Source organism: Cebus imitator, unplaced genomic scaffold (assembly GCF_001604975.1).
Source record: "Cebus imitator isolate Cc_AM_T3 unplaced genomic scaffold, Cebus_imitator-1.0 Scaffold276, whole genome shotgun sequence".
Classification (NCBI taxonomy): domain Eukaryota; kingdom Metazoa; phylum Chordata; class Mammalia; order Primates; family Cebidae; genus Cebus; species Cebus imitator.
In genome coordinates, this window is record NW_016107591.1 from 559912 (window position 1) to 574542 (window position 14631).

Here is a 14631-nt window from a genome sequence, read left to right on the forward strand (position 1 = left end):
ACAGTGCAATAAAAATAGAGATCGATACTAAGAAAAATCTCTGAAAACTACGCAAAAATAGAGATAAAACAAACTGCTCCTCAATAACTCTTAGGTGAACAAAAAAAAACTAAGACAAAAATTTTAAAAAAATTAAATTAATGAAAATAGAGACACAACTTACAAGAATTCTTGGGTTGCAGAAAAAGCAATGTCAAGAGGAAAGTTTGTAGTCCTTAATGCCTACATGAAGAGGTTAGAAAGATCTCAAATTAATAATCTAACATCACAACTAGAGGAACTAGAAAGAAAAGATACAGTCCACAAGCTAGCAGAAGAAAACAGGTAACTAAAATCAGAGAACACTGAATGAAATTTTGCTCATTTTTAAATGGGATTGTTTCTTAGTTGTTAAGTTGTATAAATTCCTTATACACCCTGGTATTAGATATTTGTTTACTCTGTTTATTATTTATTTTGCTCTACAGAAGCTCTTTAGTTTAATTAGTTCTCACCTGTCCTTTCTTTTGTTGTTGTTTTTGCAATTGCTTTTGAGAACTTAATCATAAGTTATTTCCAGAATGACGATTCCTATATTTTCTTCTAGAATTCTTATATTTTGAGGTCTTACATTTAAATTTTTATCTTGAGCTAATTTTTGTATGTCGTGAAAGGAAGAGTCCAGTTTCATTCTTCTGTATATAGCTAGTCAGTTATCCCAGTGCCATGTGTTAAATAGGGGGTCGTTCCTCATTACTTATTTTTTTCAACTTTGTCAAAGATCAAGCGGCTGTAGTTGTATGGCTTTGTTTCTGTGTTCTCTAACCTGTTTCGTTGGTCTATGTTTCTGTTTTCCTTTTGTTCATTTGTTTTAACCAGTACCATTCTGTTTTGGTTACCATAGCCTTATAGTATAGTTTGAAGTTGAGGAATGTTGATGTCTCCAGTTTCATACTTTTGTTTAAGATTGCTTTGGCTACTTACTGATTTGTGTACATTGAACCAGCCCTACATCTCAGGAATAAAGCCTAGTTGATTGTGGTGAATTAACTTTTTGATAAGCTCCTGGATTCAGTTTGCCAGTAGTTTGTTGAGGATTTTTGCATCTATGTAATTTAAGTATAATAGCCTCTAGTGTTCTTTTTATGTGTGTGTTTATGTCAAACTTTGGTGTCAGACTGATGCAGAGTGAGTTAGGGAGAAATTGCTCCTCCTTGATGTTTTAGAAAAAATTTCGGTAGAATCGATACTAGCTCTTCTTTGTATATCTGGTAGAATTTGGCTGTGACTCCATCTAGTCTGGGACTTTTTTTCATTGGTGGGTGTTTATATTATGGATTCAATTTCAGTACTCAATATTGGCCTATTCAGGGTTTCAATTTTTATTGATTCAATCTTGGGAGATAGTGTGTTTCTAAAAATTTATTCATTTCCTCTAGATTTTATAGTTTGTGTGCATCAAGGCAATCGTAGTCGTCTTAGAGGATCTTTTGTATTCCGTGTGATTGATTGCAATGTCATCACTGCCATATCTGATCATGCTTATTTGGATTCTCTCTTTTTTAATCTGTTAATTTAGCTGATGGTCCATTGATCTTGTTTATGTTTTCAGTGAACCAATTTTTGGTTTCATTGATTCTTTGTGTGGATGTTGGGATCTCAATTCCATTCAGATCCACACTGATTATTTATTTATTTCATTCTGCCAACTGTGGGGTTAGTTTGTTCTTATTTTTCTAGTTCCTCTATGTATAATATTACATTGTTAATTTGAGATCTAACTTTTTGAGATAGGCATTTTTAGCACCGTAATCTTTCCTGTTAACACTGCCTTTGCTGTATCCCAGAGAATCTAGTATGCTGTGTCTCCGTTTTCATTTATTTAAAGATCTGAAAAATTTCCTTTTGAATGACATTGCTTATCAAAAGTCATCCAGGGGCAAGTTGTTTAATTTTCATGAAATTGCGTGGTTTTGAGAGATCTTTCTGGTATTTATTTTTATTCTACTGTGGTCCAAAAGTATGGTTGGTATGATTTTGATTTTTTAAATATTTATTGAGCTTTTAGAAAATGTTTTGGCATGTGGTTGATCTTGTAGTATGTTCTATGTACAGATAAGAAGAATGTGAATTTTGTGATTGATAGGTACCATATTCTATAGATGTCTCTTATGCCTAATTGGTCAAGGGTCAAATCTAAGTCTAGAATTTCTTCATTAGTTTTCTGCCTTGATGATCTGTCTCATGCCATCAGTGGAGCTTTGAAGTTTCCGACTATTACTGTGTGGCTAATTCTTATGTGAAGTTTTGATCTCGTCATAAAGTTGTTTGCTAGTTGTTTTATACTTTCTATTGTGTGACTGCTTTATAGGGTCTGTGGGCTATGTATTTAAGTGCATTTATGTGATGCCGGTATTGTTCTTTTGATTCCAGGTTTAGAATTCCCTTAAGGATTTCTTGTAATGCTCGTATGGTGGTAAGGAATTCTTGTAGTACTTGACTGGCTGGAAAGGATTTTATTTCTCCTTTGCTTCTGCAGCTTAGTTAGATGAGATATGAAATTCTTGGTTGGAATTTTTTTTTGTTAAGAATGCTGAAAATAAACCTCCAATCTCTCCTGGCTTTCAAGGTTTTTGCAAGAAATATGCTTTTATCCTGATGGGTTCCTTTTGTATATGATCTATCCTTTTCCTCTAGCTTCCTTAATATATATATATATATATATATATATATATATATATATATATAATCATTGACCTTGGACAGGCTGGTGACTACATGCCTTGGTGATATTCATTTTATATAGTACCTCATAGGTATTCTCTGGATGTCTTATGTCTAGGTGTCTACCTGTCTAGCAAGATTAGGGAAATTTTCTCAAATTGTTTCCTCAAATATGTTTTCTAGGTTGTTTACTTTTTCCTCTTATTTCTCAGAAATACAAGTAATTTATAGGTTTGGCCACTTTACATATGTCATAATTCTTGAAGAGTTTGTTCACTTCTTAAAATTCTATTTTCTTTATTTTTGTCTGGCTGGGTTGGTTCAAAAGACTATATTGCAGGTTCTGAAATTCTTTTGATATGTGTTTTTCAATTCCAGAAGCTCTGATTAATTTATTGTATAAGGTTTATCTCTTTCTTTATTTCCTGGATTACCATAGAAGTTTATTTGTGGTGATTTTCAATCTTGACTTACATCTCTTTGAACTTCCCTACAATCCATGCTTTGGATTTTTTATCTGCCATTTCTGAGTTTCCGTTTTGGTTAGGGACTATTGCTGGAGGGCTACTGTGATCCTTCATTGTTGTCACTGTATTGGAGGTTTTCATGGTGCCAGAATCCTTGCACTGGTTCCTTTCTAATTTGGAAACACTAGCATTTGTAATTGTTCTCATTATCTTTTGAAGTAGAATTTTTCTTTTTCTTTCCTACCCTATAATATTATTGTATTTTTTCTTTCTTTTCCCCATTCACTGGGAATGTGTGTTTGATTATACAGAATACTGGGTAGGATCTTGTGGCTTTGCTTCTATATTTCTGTAGCCCTATGCACTTCTGTCAGCAGGTTTTATATGGGGGTGTGCATTCAAGTTACAAGACAGTAGATGTCTCTTATGGGTAAGAGCCAGCTTTGGCCAATGCATCTCAGTATATACTTGATTTTTGTTTACTGAAAGAAGCTCTCTGTTGCCTCAGGCAATGGGATGCTGATTCATGGAGTGTACAGTGTTCTGATCTCTCTGCTCAGCTCCAGGGAGGCAGGGATTACAAAGCTCATGGCTGGACTGGGCAAGTCTGCCTGTAAGTAGCTTGATGGCAGGCACAAGAAACAGCACCAAGATTGCATCCAGTGGGCAACCATCAAGCACACAGAGGTTTGCCTAGCTAAGGAGCTAGGAGACGTCACTGGTCCCAAGTTATCTGCATGGGAATGAGGGGCAGCCTAAACTGCTAATCCAGGAGAGTGGATGCTCCAGATGAGGGAGATCTGCCTAGGTGTGGATCAAAAAGAGAGAAAGAGCTCCACTGCACCAAGTTCTCTGCACAGGAGGATGGGCCTTCTCAGGCTGCTGAATCAAGTAAGGGGATGCTCTGAATGCCTGGAGATCTCTGTAGGCACAGAACAGAGAGAGCCTGGCTACACCATGATCTATGTACAGGAAGGCTGGGGCAGGTTGGGCTTCTGCTACAGGCAAACAGATTCTCCAGCTGCCAGGATTACTGCCTGGGAATAGAACAGAGAGGGGCCTGCTGTGCCTGGACTTCAGGGAAGCAAGGTAGGACACCCAGTAATGGCACACACTGACCAGCTCCAGATCGCCACACTGGCCCTGGGTGCATGTCTCATCATCCAGGAGAAACTGTAGCTGTAGCAGCTGTCCTCCTGCTCCAGGTTTGTGATGGGAAAGAGCACAATTCCAGCACCTACTGTTGAAGGACTTTCCACAGTTGGAGCTGTGGAAGTTGCTACCCTGCTCCAGAGCCAACACTCCAATACCTGGCCCTGTGTGGCCACACTGCCGGGTTGCCAAACAACAGTTGATTTTGTATGTGCCTGGATGAAAAATGGCATCCTGATCTTGGTCTCAGGGATGGGAAAATGACTTCAGCTTTTCCAGGTGTCTTTCATTCTCATCATATTCAAGATTCTCCCCAAGATAGGTCTGGGACTTGGGAGAAACAAAGTGCTCTCCCTCGGCCTGGGTTGCTCAGATCTCCAGTGGAAAGGTAAGTCATAGAGGGAGGTTCTCTGCCTCTCTTACAGACTTGGGCTTCACTCCGTTTTATTGGCTGGACACCATCATGGGGCTGTTTGCTGTCATTCTTCTCCCTTGGGTCTGGGGCATCCTTCATTAATTTCAGTGGATTCTCTTTTTCCTTCTTGAATTAATGCTGAAAGAGTGGATCTTTATGCATGATCTTGCTATTTCCAAATGGCTGATGCAGACTAAAAGCCTCTAATTTGCCATCCTGGGGAAAAACGACATTGGATTCTCTACATTTCTTGTTTCCTGAATATTATTCTCTCTCTCTCTCTCTCTCTCTCACACACACACACACACACACACACACACACACACAATTTCCTGTTACTAGAGTTCATTTTTTCCTTTGTAGCTTAAGAAGTATAAAGTCTGTTTTCTAGTAAAAAGGTGGACATAAAAGAACAACAATTATAATTATTTGTAAATTTTACATGTCCAAAAAATCATTATCAATTGACATTCTTAAATGAAACAGGAAAACATATTCCATACTCTTCTTACCTTTCTTTCTTCTCCAACCCCACCCAAAATCTTTTGTTTTACTTTTTATTTTTATTTTTGGCATAGACTTGGTCTTTCCTTTTAGGCTATGAATGTTAATTAAATTTTTTTCTTATAAAAATTATTCTGCTTGAAAATAAAAGGTAAATTATTTAAAGTTGGTTTATCCCTAAGTTTATTTTCTCTGTCTTTTTTCACCATTTATGTTTTTATTTTTGAGATATACCGATATATTGACTGGCTTAACTTTTCAAATTAGCTTTTTAGGAATCAAAAGTATTCCATAATCACAGCAATTCAAATTTTTGCTTCTATTTTCTGCAGTCATGAATAATATCTTGCATCAGTGTGGGTTTAACTGTTCACAATCTACTTTTCAAAAATCTGCAGATTCTGTTCATTTAATTTAGAAAAGATTACTTAAAATTTGGATTTATTATTGTTACTTCTCTCGGTGAAGAATACCAATAATCTCTATGTTGGATTTCCATTGGTTATATTGCAAAATTATAATGTTGCTTTTATGTCATTAATTAATATGTATTTTTTCTCAACATTTTGTGAGATTTTTTCTTAAATAGATTCTCAATGTCCTTGATTTTTTTTCAGTGTTTTGTTTCTGCCCTTGTTGTTCCCGATCATATTTGCAAACCACCCACTAGCCTCCCCATCTTAAGTTTTTTCATAAATTTTCTTTCCATCACATTCTATTACTTTATCATTCTTTGTTTTAAAGGGTACTTTTTTTTTTTTTTTTTNTTTTTTTAGAATTCCTGAGAGAACGTGTAGTTTTAGCCAGCAAATCTTATTTTGTGCCTGCTGTACTGCATCCAACATGCTATTCATCCCTATGCTGCCTGACATTTCCCTTTTCCTCTCTTTCTCCGGTGCACTTGCAAAGGAGCTATGTAAGATTTATGTTGTTTCTGTTTTTCTATCAGTTTGTTCATCTTTGAAGAGATGCAGCTCTATCTGTGTCTAACCTTTTACAAAAAAAAAATGCGATTGGAATTGCCTTTATTATTCTCCCTGTTTATGTGAACAATTTTTGATATTTCTCATAGAAAGCATAAATGGGTAATCTCAGGGTTGATATTTTACATTTTGTATTAAATAGTTGGATTGCTTTGAGTTCGGGGAAAGAAAAGGAAATTGGGGTGAAAAGAAAACTAACACACTTGAAAATTGCGTTGTAAAATAATCATCTCTACCTTTATCTCAATTTTATGAAAATCTCTTCCTGTTATGCCAGCAAGTTGTGAGAGCCTTTTTCAGACTTAACCTTTTCTTCGTTATTATATTTTAAGCTCTGGAAACTTAAACCTGCAGAATGTATGGGTTTGTTACGTAAGTATACACATGCCATGGTGGTTTGTCGCACCCATCAACCAGTCATCTTTATTAGGTATTTCTCCTAATGCTATCCCTTCCTTAGCCCAACACCCCTTGAGAGGCTCTGGTGCATGATGTTTCCTTCCCTATGTCCATGTGTTCTCATTGTTCAACACCCACTTATGCGTGAGAAGATGCAGTATTTGGTTTTCTGTTCTTGTGTCAGTTTGCTGATAATGATGATTTTGAGCTTTATCCATGTCCTTGCAAAGTACATAAACTCATCCTTTCTTATGGCTGCATAGTATTCCATGGGGTATATGTACCACATTTTCTTTATCCAGTCTATCATTGATAGGCATTTGGGTTGGTTCCCAATCTTTGCTATTGTGAACAGTACTGCAATAAACATAAGCGTGCATGTGCTTTTATAGTAGGATGATTTATAATCCTTTGGGCATATACCCAGTAATTGGATGACTGGGTCAAATGGTATTTCTTGTTCTAGATCCTTGAGGAGTTGTCACTGTCTTCCACAATGGTTAAACTAATTTACGCTCCCACCAACAGTGTAAAAGTGTTCCTATTTCTCCACATCCTCTCCATCATCTGTTGTTTTCTGATGTCTTGTTGATCACCAGTCTAACTAGCATAAAATGATATCTCATTGTGGTATTGATTCTTATTTTTCTAATAACCAGTGATGATGAGCTTATATTCATATGCTTCTTGGCCACATAAATGTCTTTTTTTGAGAAGTGTCTGTTCATATCCTTTGCCCAATATTTGATGGAGTTTTTTTTTTTTTTTTTTTTTTTTTAAATTTGTTTTTATTTTTTGTTGTTTTTGGATATTACTCCTTTGTCAGATGAGTAGACTGCGTAGTTTTCTCTTATTCTGTAGGTTGCCTGTTCACTCTGGTGATAGTTCCTTGTGCTGTGCAGATGCTCTTTAGTTTAATTAGATCCCATGTGTCAAATTTGGCTTTTGTTACCATTGCTTGTGGTGTTTTAGAGAAATGAAAAAATTCCTGGATACATACACCATTCCAAGACTAAACCAGGAAAAAGTTGAATCCCTGAATAGACCAATAACAGTTTCTGAAATTGAGGCAGTAATTAGTAGCCTCCCAACCAAAAAGAGCCCAGGACCAGACAGATTCACAGCTGAATTCTACCAGAGGTACAAGGAGGAGCTGGTACCATTCCTTCTGAAACTATTGCAAACAATAGAAAAAGGGGGACTCCCCTTTAACTCAATTTATGAGGCCAGCATCATCCTGATACCAATACCTGGCAGAGACACAACAACAAAACAATTTCACACCAATATCCCTGGTGAATATCGATGTGAAAATTCTCAATAAAATACTGGCAAGCCAAATCCAGCAGCACATCAAAAACTTATCCACCACGGTCAAGATGGCTTTATCCCTGGGATGCAAGGCTGGTTCAATATATGCAAATCAATAAAAGTAATCCATCATGTAAACAGAACCAATGACAAAAACCACATGATTATCTCAATAGATGCAGAAAAAGGCCTTCAATAAAATTCAATACCCCTTCATGCTAAAAACTCTCAAGAAACTAAGTATTGATGGAACATATCTCAAAATAATAAGAGCTATTTATGACAAACCCACAGCCAATATCATACCAAAAAGGCAAAAGCTAGAAGCATTCCTTTGAAAATGGGCACAAGAAAATGATGCCGTCTCTCACCACTCCTATTCAACATAGTATTGGAAGTTCTGACCAGGGTAATCAGGCAAGAGAAAGAAATAAAGCATATTCAAATAGGTAGAGAGGAAGTCAAATTGTCTCTGTTTGCAGATGACATGATTGTGTATTTAGAAAACCTTATCATCTCAGCCCAAAATCTCCTTAAACTGATAAGCAACTTTAGCAAAGTCTCCGGATACAAAATCAATGTGAAAAATCTTAAGTATTTCTATACACCAATAATAGACAGAAAAATCATGAGTAAACTCTTATTTACAATTGCTACAAAGAGAATAAAATATATAGGAATACAACTTACAAGGTATGTGAAGGACCTCTTCAAGGAGAATTACAAACCCCCGCTCAAGGAAATAAGAGAGGACACAAACAAATGGAAAAACATTCTATTCTCATGGATAGAAAGAATCAATATCATGAAAATGCTCATACTGCCCAAAATAATATATGGACTCAGTGCTATCTTCATCAAGCTACCATTGATTTTCTTCACAGAATTAGAACAAAACTACTTTAAGTTTTATATGGAACCAAAAAAAAGCCCATACAGCCAAGGCAATCCTAAGCAAAAAGAACAAAGCTGGAAGCATCATGCTACCTGTCTTTAAACTATACTACAATGCTACTGTAACCAAAACAGCATGTTACTGGTATCAAAACAGATACATGGACCAATGGAACAGAACAGAGGCCTCAGAAATAATGCCACACTTCTACAACAATGTGATCTTTGATAACACTGACAAAAACAAGCAATGGTAAAATGATTCCCTGTTTAATAAATGGGGTTGAGAAAACTGGCTAGTCACATGCAGAAAACTGAAACTGGACCCCTTCTTTACACCTTATACAAAGATTAACCCAAGATGGATGAAAGACTTAAACATAGACCTAAAACCATAAAAATGCTAAAAGAAAACCTAGGCAATACCATTTAGGATGTAGGCATGGGCAAAGCCTTAACCTTTTTCAGCACTTTTTTAATGATATTTATTCTCTCACAAGGCCTGTGTCCTTGGTAAAAAGTTCTTTCCTTGATGCTGTCTAGCACATCAAATATTATAATTTATTCTTCCTGTTTAACTGAAACATTGTACTCTTTGAGATCTCACCCGCCCCAGCCCTTAGCCTCCTTATTCTGTCATTCCAGATTGTATACATATATTATAGCATCACTTTTTACCCCATAAATACAGGCAATTATAATTTGTCAGTATTTAAGAAAATTCAAAAGAAAATTTATAATACCACTATCATTTAAAAAGCAAGCAAATAAAAAAATGTGGAATAAATTTCAAGACACTGAGACAACTTAATATTCATCATGACGTCTTCATTTGCCCATTTATTCTGTTTTTAATAAAATATCACACAATGTTCAGATGAGCATTGTCAAATGTTTTTGTCCTTCTGTTTAAGAGGTATACTTTCTTCCTACATAGATACATTATGATATGAACCAATAATGTTATTTTTAAAAAAGCTTATTCCAAGAAATTGGAAATCATGTAATCATAATAAATTTCTATTTAAAATGGAATTTATCTTTCTCGAAAAGAAAAGATCTTTAACAATCACATTTGTTTATTTTTAATTCCTGAGAAAGAAAAGAAATAAGTATTACCAGTATGAAGCATAAGAGGATTTTTGGATTTTACGTGTGACTGGAAGAAATATATTTTTTAATAGGGATGGGGCAAGCAATGAAAAATTAGCCCACTATAATTTTTTATAAAGAAGTGTGCTGTGAAGAGTAGTACCGTACAGATTAAAAAGTTAGTGGAGAAAGAAAATCTCGGAGGAGACCACATATTCTTTAAGCTTTTGTTAGTAAATGTTTGGGTTTGCATCTTTGGTACACGAGTATATGTGCAATGGAGTCTTTATTATGCAGACTGCAGATCATTAAATTATCACAGTTGAGAGAATTAAAAATGCGCACATCAAACTTAATAGTCTTAAGTTTCATAGCCATTTGCATTATGCCTTACAAAGGAAAATGAAACTTGAGTGCTAAACTGAACTATAAAAGGAGATATTTAAAATCAACCAATCACAATGTAATTGTTTATTTTTGCTAATGGCCATTATAAGAAAATCCACAAACACAGACATTTTGTGAAAATAAAGTAAGACAAAGTTTGTTTTCATGGACAATAACAATGGGATTTTCCTCTGGAATGGTGAGCTGAATAATGATTTTTCAAAGATGTCAAGTCCTGATCCCCAGAACCTGTGAATATGTTATCCCACATAGCAAAAAGGACTTTGTATATTTGATTAAGTTAAGGATTTTGAGATGAGGACATCATGTTGGATTACCCAAGCAAGAACAGTCTAAACTTGTGGGTCCTTGAAATTGAATAAAACTTCCCTGGATATGGCAAGCGGGAGATGTGACCATGAAAAACAAAATCATCTGATATGCAACCATGCTGGCTTTGAAGATGGAGGAAAACAGCTAAGAGTCAATGAATGTGGGTGGCCTCTAGAAGGTTGAAAAGGTAAGGAAATTGATTCTCCCTACAACCTCAAGAAAAGAATGTGCTGTGCAGACACCTTGATTGGACTCCCATGAGATCTGTGACCTACGTGTGACCTAGAAACTGTAAGATAAAAGTTTATGATATTATGAGCTAGCAAATGAGTTGAAATTTTTTACAGTTGTGATAGAAAGCTAATACACTGGACAAAGCTGCCAAAGGAAGGAACAGATGTTCAAATGCAGACAGAACTAAAAAAAAGAAAAAATAGAACATTTTCCTATAGGCGTTGCAGATCTCTGTTCATTCCTAGCTCTTTCTGTGTTCTCAGCTACTTTCTTCGGGAGGACTTGGGATCGGTAATTCAACACTGGGGAGAGAGGGAAAAGAAGAAATTCAATATCCATACTTGTTGAGGAGAGGAAAATGGCAGGCCCAGACTCCATACAGATGACTTTGGGGAAAAGGAGCATCTAACTGGGGAGAATCAGATGGCACAGATATTTCAGGACTAGGGCTATTCTTGGATGTGCCATCAGGAGCAGGTATATGTTAGAAGAGACCCACCCATGTAGTGACCTTGTTGTGAACATTTGGCAATGTGTATCAGCCCAGCTCTTCCCTTTAGCAAGATTTGTTTTGCAGTTGCAGATAGCTCATTTCCAGATCTCTTTCCTCCAAAGTAGTAAGCTAGATGTGAGACATGTTCTCAGGCTGTATTTTGGAAAGGTGTTTTTTTTTTTTTTCTGGCTGTTTTATCACTGCTAATATCAGCAGAGTTTCTAGCCCATAGGTTGGCCCTGCTTCAGCCTTTACGCCACCCAACCACAAGATGAAAGTCAGTAGTATACTTCATATTCTGGGCTATATTTGACAATATTGCCCTTTTTTGTTGTTGTTGTTGTTTGTTTGTTTTGCTTTTTCTTTTCTTTTCTTTTTTTTTTAGACAGAATCTCACCTTTTTGCCCAGGCTAGGGTACAGTGGCATGATCTTGGCTCACTGCAGCCTCCGCCTCCCAGGCTGAAGCAATTCGCCTGTCTCACCATCCTGAGTAGCTGGGAGTGCAGGGGGCACACTACCATGCCCAGCTAATTTTTATATTTTTAGTAGAGATGGGGTATCCCCATGTTGGCCTGGCTGGTCTCAAACTCTTAACCTCATTGTATCCGCCTACCTCAGCCTTTCAAAGTGCTGGGATTACAGGCATGAGCCATCATGGAAACCAACACTGCCCTTTGATTTCTAATAGAAAAACTTCTATGTTGATCTTAATAGGCATTTTATTTCATTTATCTTATACTGCAAATAGCAGATACTGTATAAGGGTCTACAATAAAATACATTTCTGGATTTCCCTGTAAATAATATTTTTGTATTTTTATTTCCTGTTTTTAAGTGAGTTGCAGGTAAGAGAATTGCTTTCAGAGTGAATTTTAAAACCACTATCTTTTCCAGAAATCCAAGCAAGCTTGTCAGGTTGTGCCTGTGACAGAAGAAAGCAGCTACTTCTGTACTGACAGTCGTGATTTTCCAAATTATTCAAGCCTCCCACCATTTTCATGGGGAAAGACTGAAATATCTGGACCAATGGATATTCACAAATCATTAAGGGATAAGTAAGTGGGTCATCATGATACCTTAGGTGAACAAAAATGTAGATGGAAGAATAAAATTTGAAGAAGGATGACGTGATAAAAATGCCACGTCTTCTTACAATGTGTCGTTGATAAAGATTCAGATATATTTTATATGTATACTTAAATACATAGTAAGTAATGGAATTTGGAATGTCGGGTATTTTTATGCTTTCTGCCATTTTATTTCTATCCACATTGAGTATACAACGCAATATATTTTATGAAATATTCCCTAAATGTTAAAAAAAATACTCAAAAACACTGTGTAAAACACTGCTGATTCTACATATCAGGTCATGATACATGTGATTATAGATAAATATGATGCATCTCATATATTACACCTTATAAAACTTCTGACAGGGATATTATTATTGCTCTGGAATAAAACAACTTAATTAAATTTCAATATAAATTCTTGTAAAATGAATGTCATATCAATTTTTATTTTTAAAGTCTAAAACAATAGCTGCATTTCTAAAAAGAGAGAGACTATTTTCATCAGGTTTCAGTGGTGATTAACACTGAACATGTTGTGGGAAGCATGTCTGTTTCAAATCCCACCCTCGTGTCTAGAATTTGACACCAGATGGTTTCAAACTAACAAGGAATTAACAATTTGTGTGTTGTTAATTGTTCCATTATAAAAGCACTCTTGTGAAGTAAATAAGAAATACATTTCCATGGCATACAGCTGAAGATATAATTGTAAAGTAAACCAAAATGTGAACAAAATTTCAGTAATTGCTAAAACGTGCCGGAAAAGGCACAGTGTTACATTTTTTAAAAAAACAATATTGCCGTTATCCCCATTCTTTTTTATTTTAATTATTTGAAATTAAAATCACCACCACAGTAATTTAACTATGTACAAAATATTAATGAATGGAATACACTACGTGATGTGTAATTGTAGGTGTCAACTTGACTCTGCGTTAAGGAATGCCCAGATAGCTGGAAAAATTGTATTTTTGGTATGTCCTAGAATGAGTTTCCAGAAAAGATTATCATTTGAATCAATAGACTGAGTAAAGGTATTGCTCCTCGATGTGGGTGGGCATCCCCACATTTGTCATGACCCGATATAGACCAAAAAGGCAGAGAAAGTACAAATTCACTCTTTCTTCTGGAGCATGAACAGCCATCTTCTCCTGTTCTGGAACATTGGTGCTCCTGGTTCTCAGACCTTCAGGCTCAAACTCAGTTATACCACAGATTTTCCCAGTTCTGTAGCCTGCAGATGGCAGACTGTGAAACTTCTCAGCATTCATAATTGCATGAACCATTTCCCAAAATACATTTCCATCTATCTATCTGTCTATCTGTCTATGTATCTACCTACCTACTAAGTATATATCTGTTATCTACCTACCTATCTATCATCTATCTATCTATCTATCTATCAATCATCTATCTATCTAATCATATCTCTTATTGGAGATAAGATTTACTAATGCACACAATTTATAAATCCATCCCATTACACATTTCTAGTGTTACCAATTTTACTTTTTGACATGTAGCTATCCTGTGTTGTTCCTATTTGACAAAATGTGAACAGAAGTCATTGCATTGACAATTGCATGATGGGGACAAAAGTCTGAATTCAAGGATTTTTAAAATATATTGAATATTTTTATCATAATTACTATATGAAAGAAATTGCATATATTTATGGGAATTAGAACTCATAATGAAAGCCTAAAAAATAAATTCTCAAATTTTTGTTTCAGGACACCTCTACACCCTTAAAATACTGAAGACCCCAAATAATTTTGTGTTATGGCTTATATCTTTTAATATTGACTGTATTTGAAATTAAAACAGAGATTTAAGAATGTTTATTGAATAATTTAAAAATAGCAAGATTAACCCATTAGCTGTTAACCTGAATAGCATATGTTTCTAAAAATATATTTCTAAACCAAAAAATAATTGCAGAGAAGAGTAGCACTTTTCTACATTATGGCAGATTTAAAAAATATCTGGCTTATTAGAAAATAGTGTATTCTCAAAATTTTTCTGCATTCAACCTATTATAATATTTTGTTTTGGTTAAAGTGTATTAAAAAATCAGGCTTACACAAAAATACAGTAGGAAAGAAATAATTATTTTAATAATGTCAAAGTTAAAACTAAGTTTGAGACAAAATTAGTAAAGCTGCTTATTCCTGAGGTTGGAGCCTC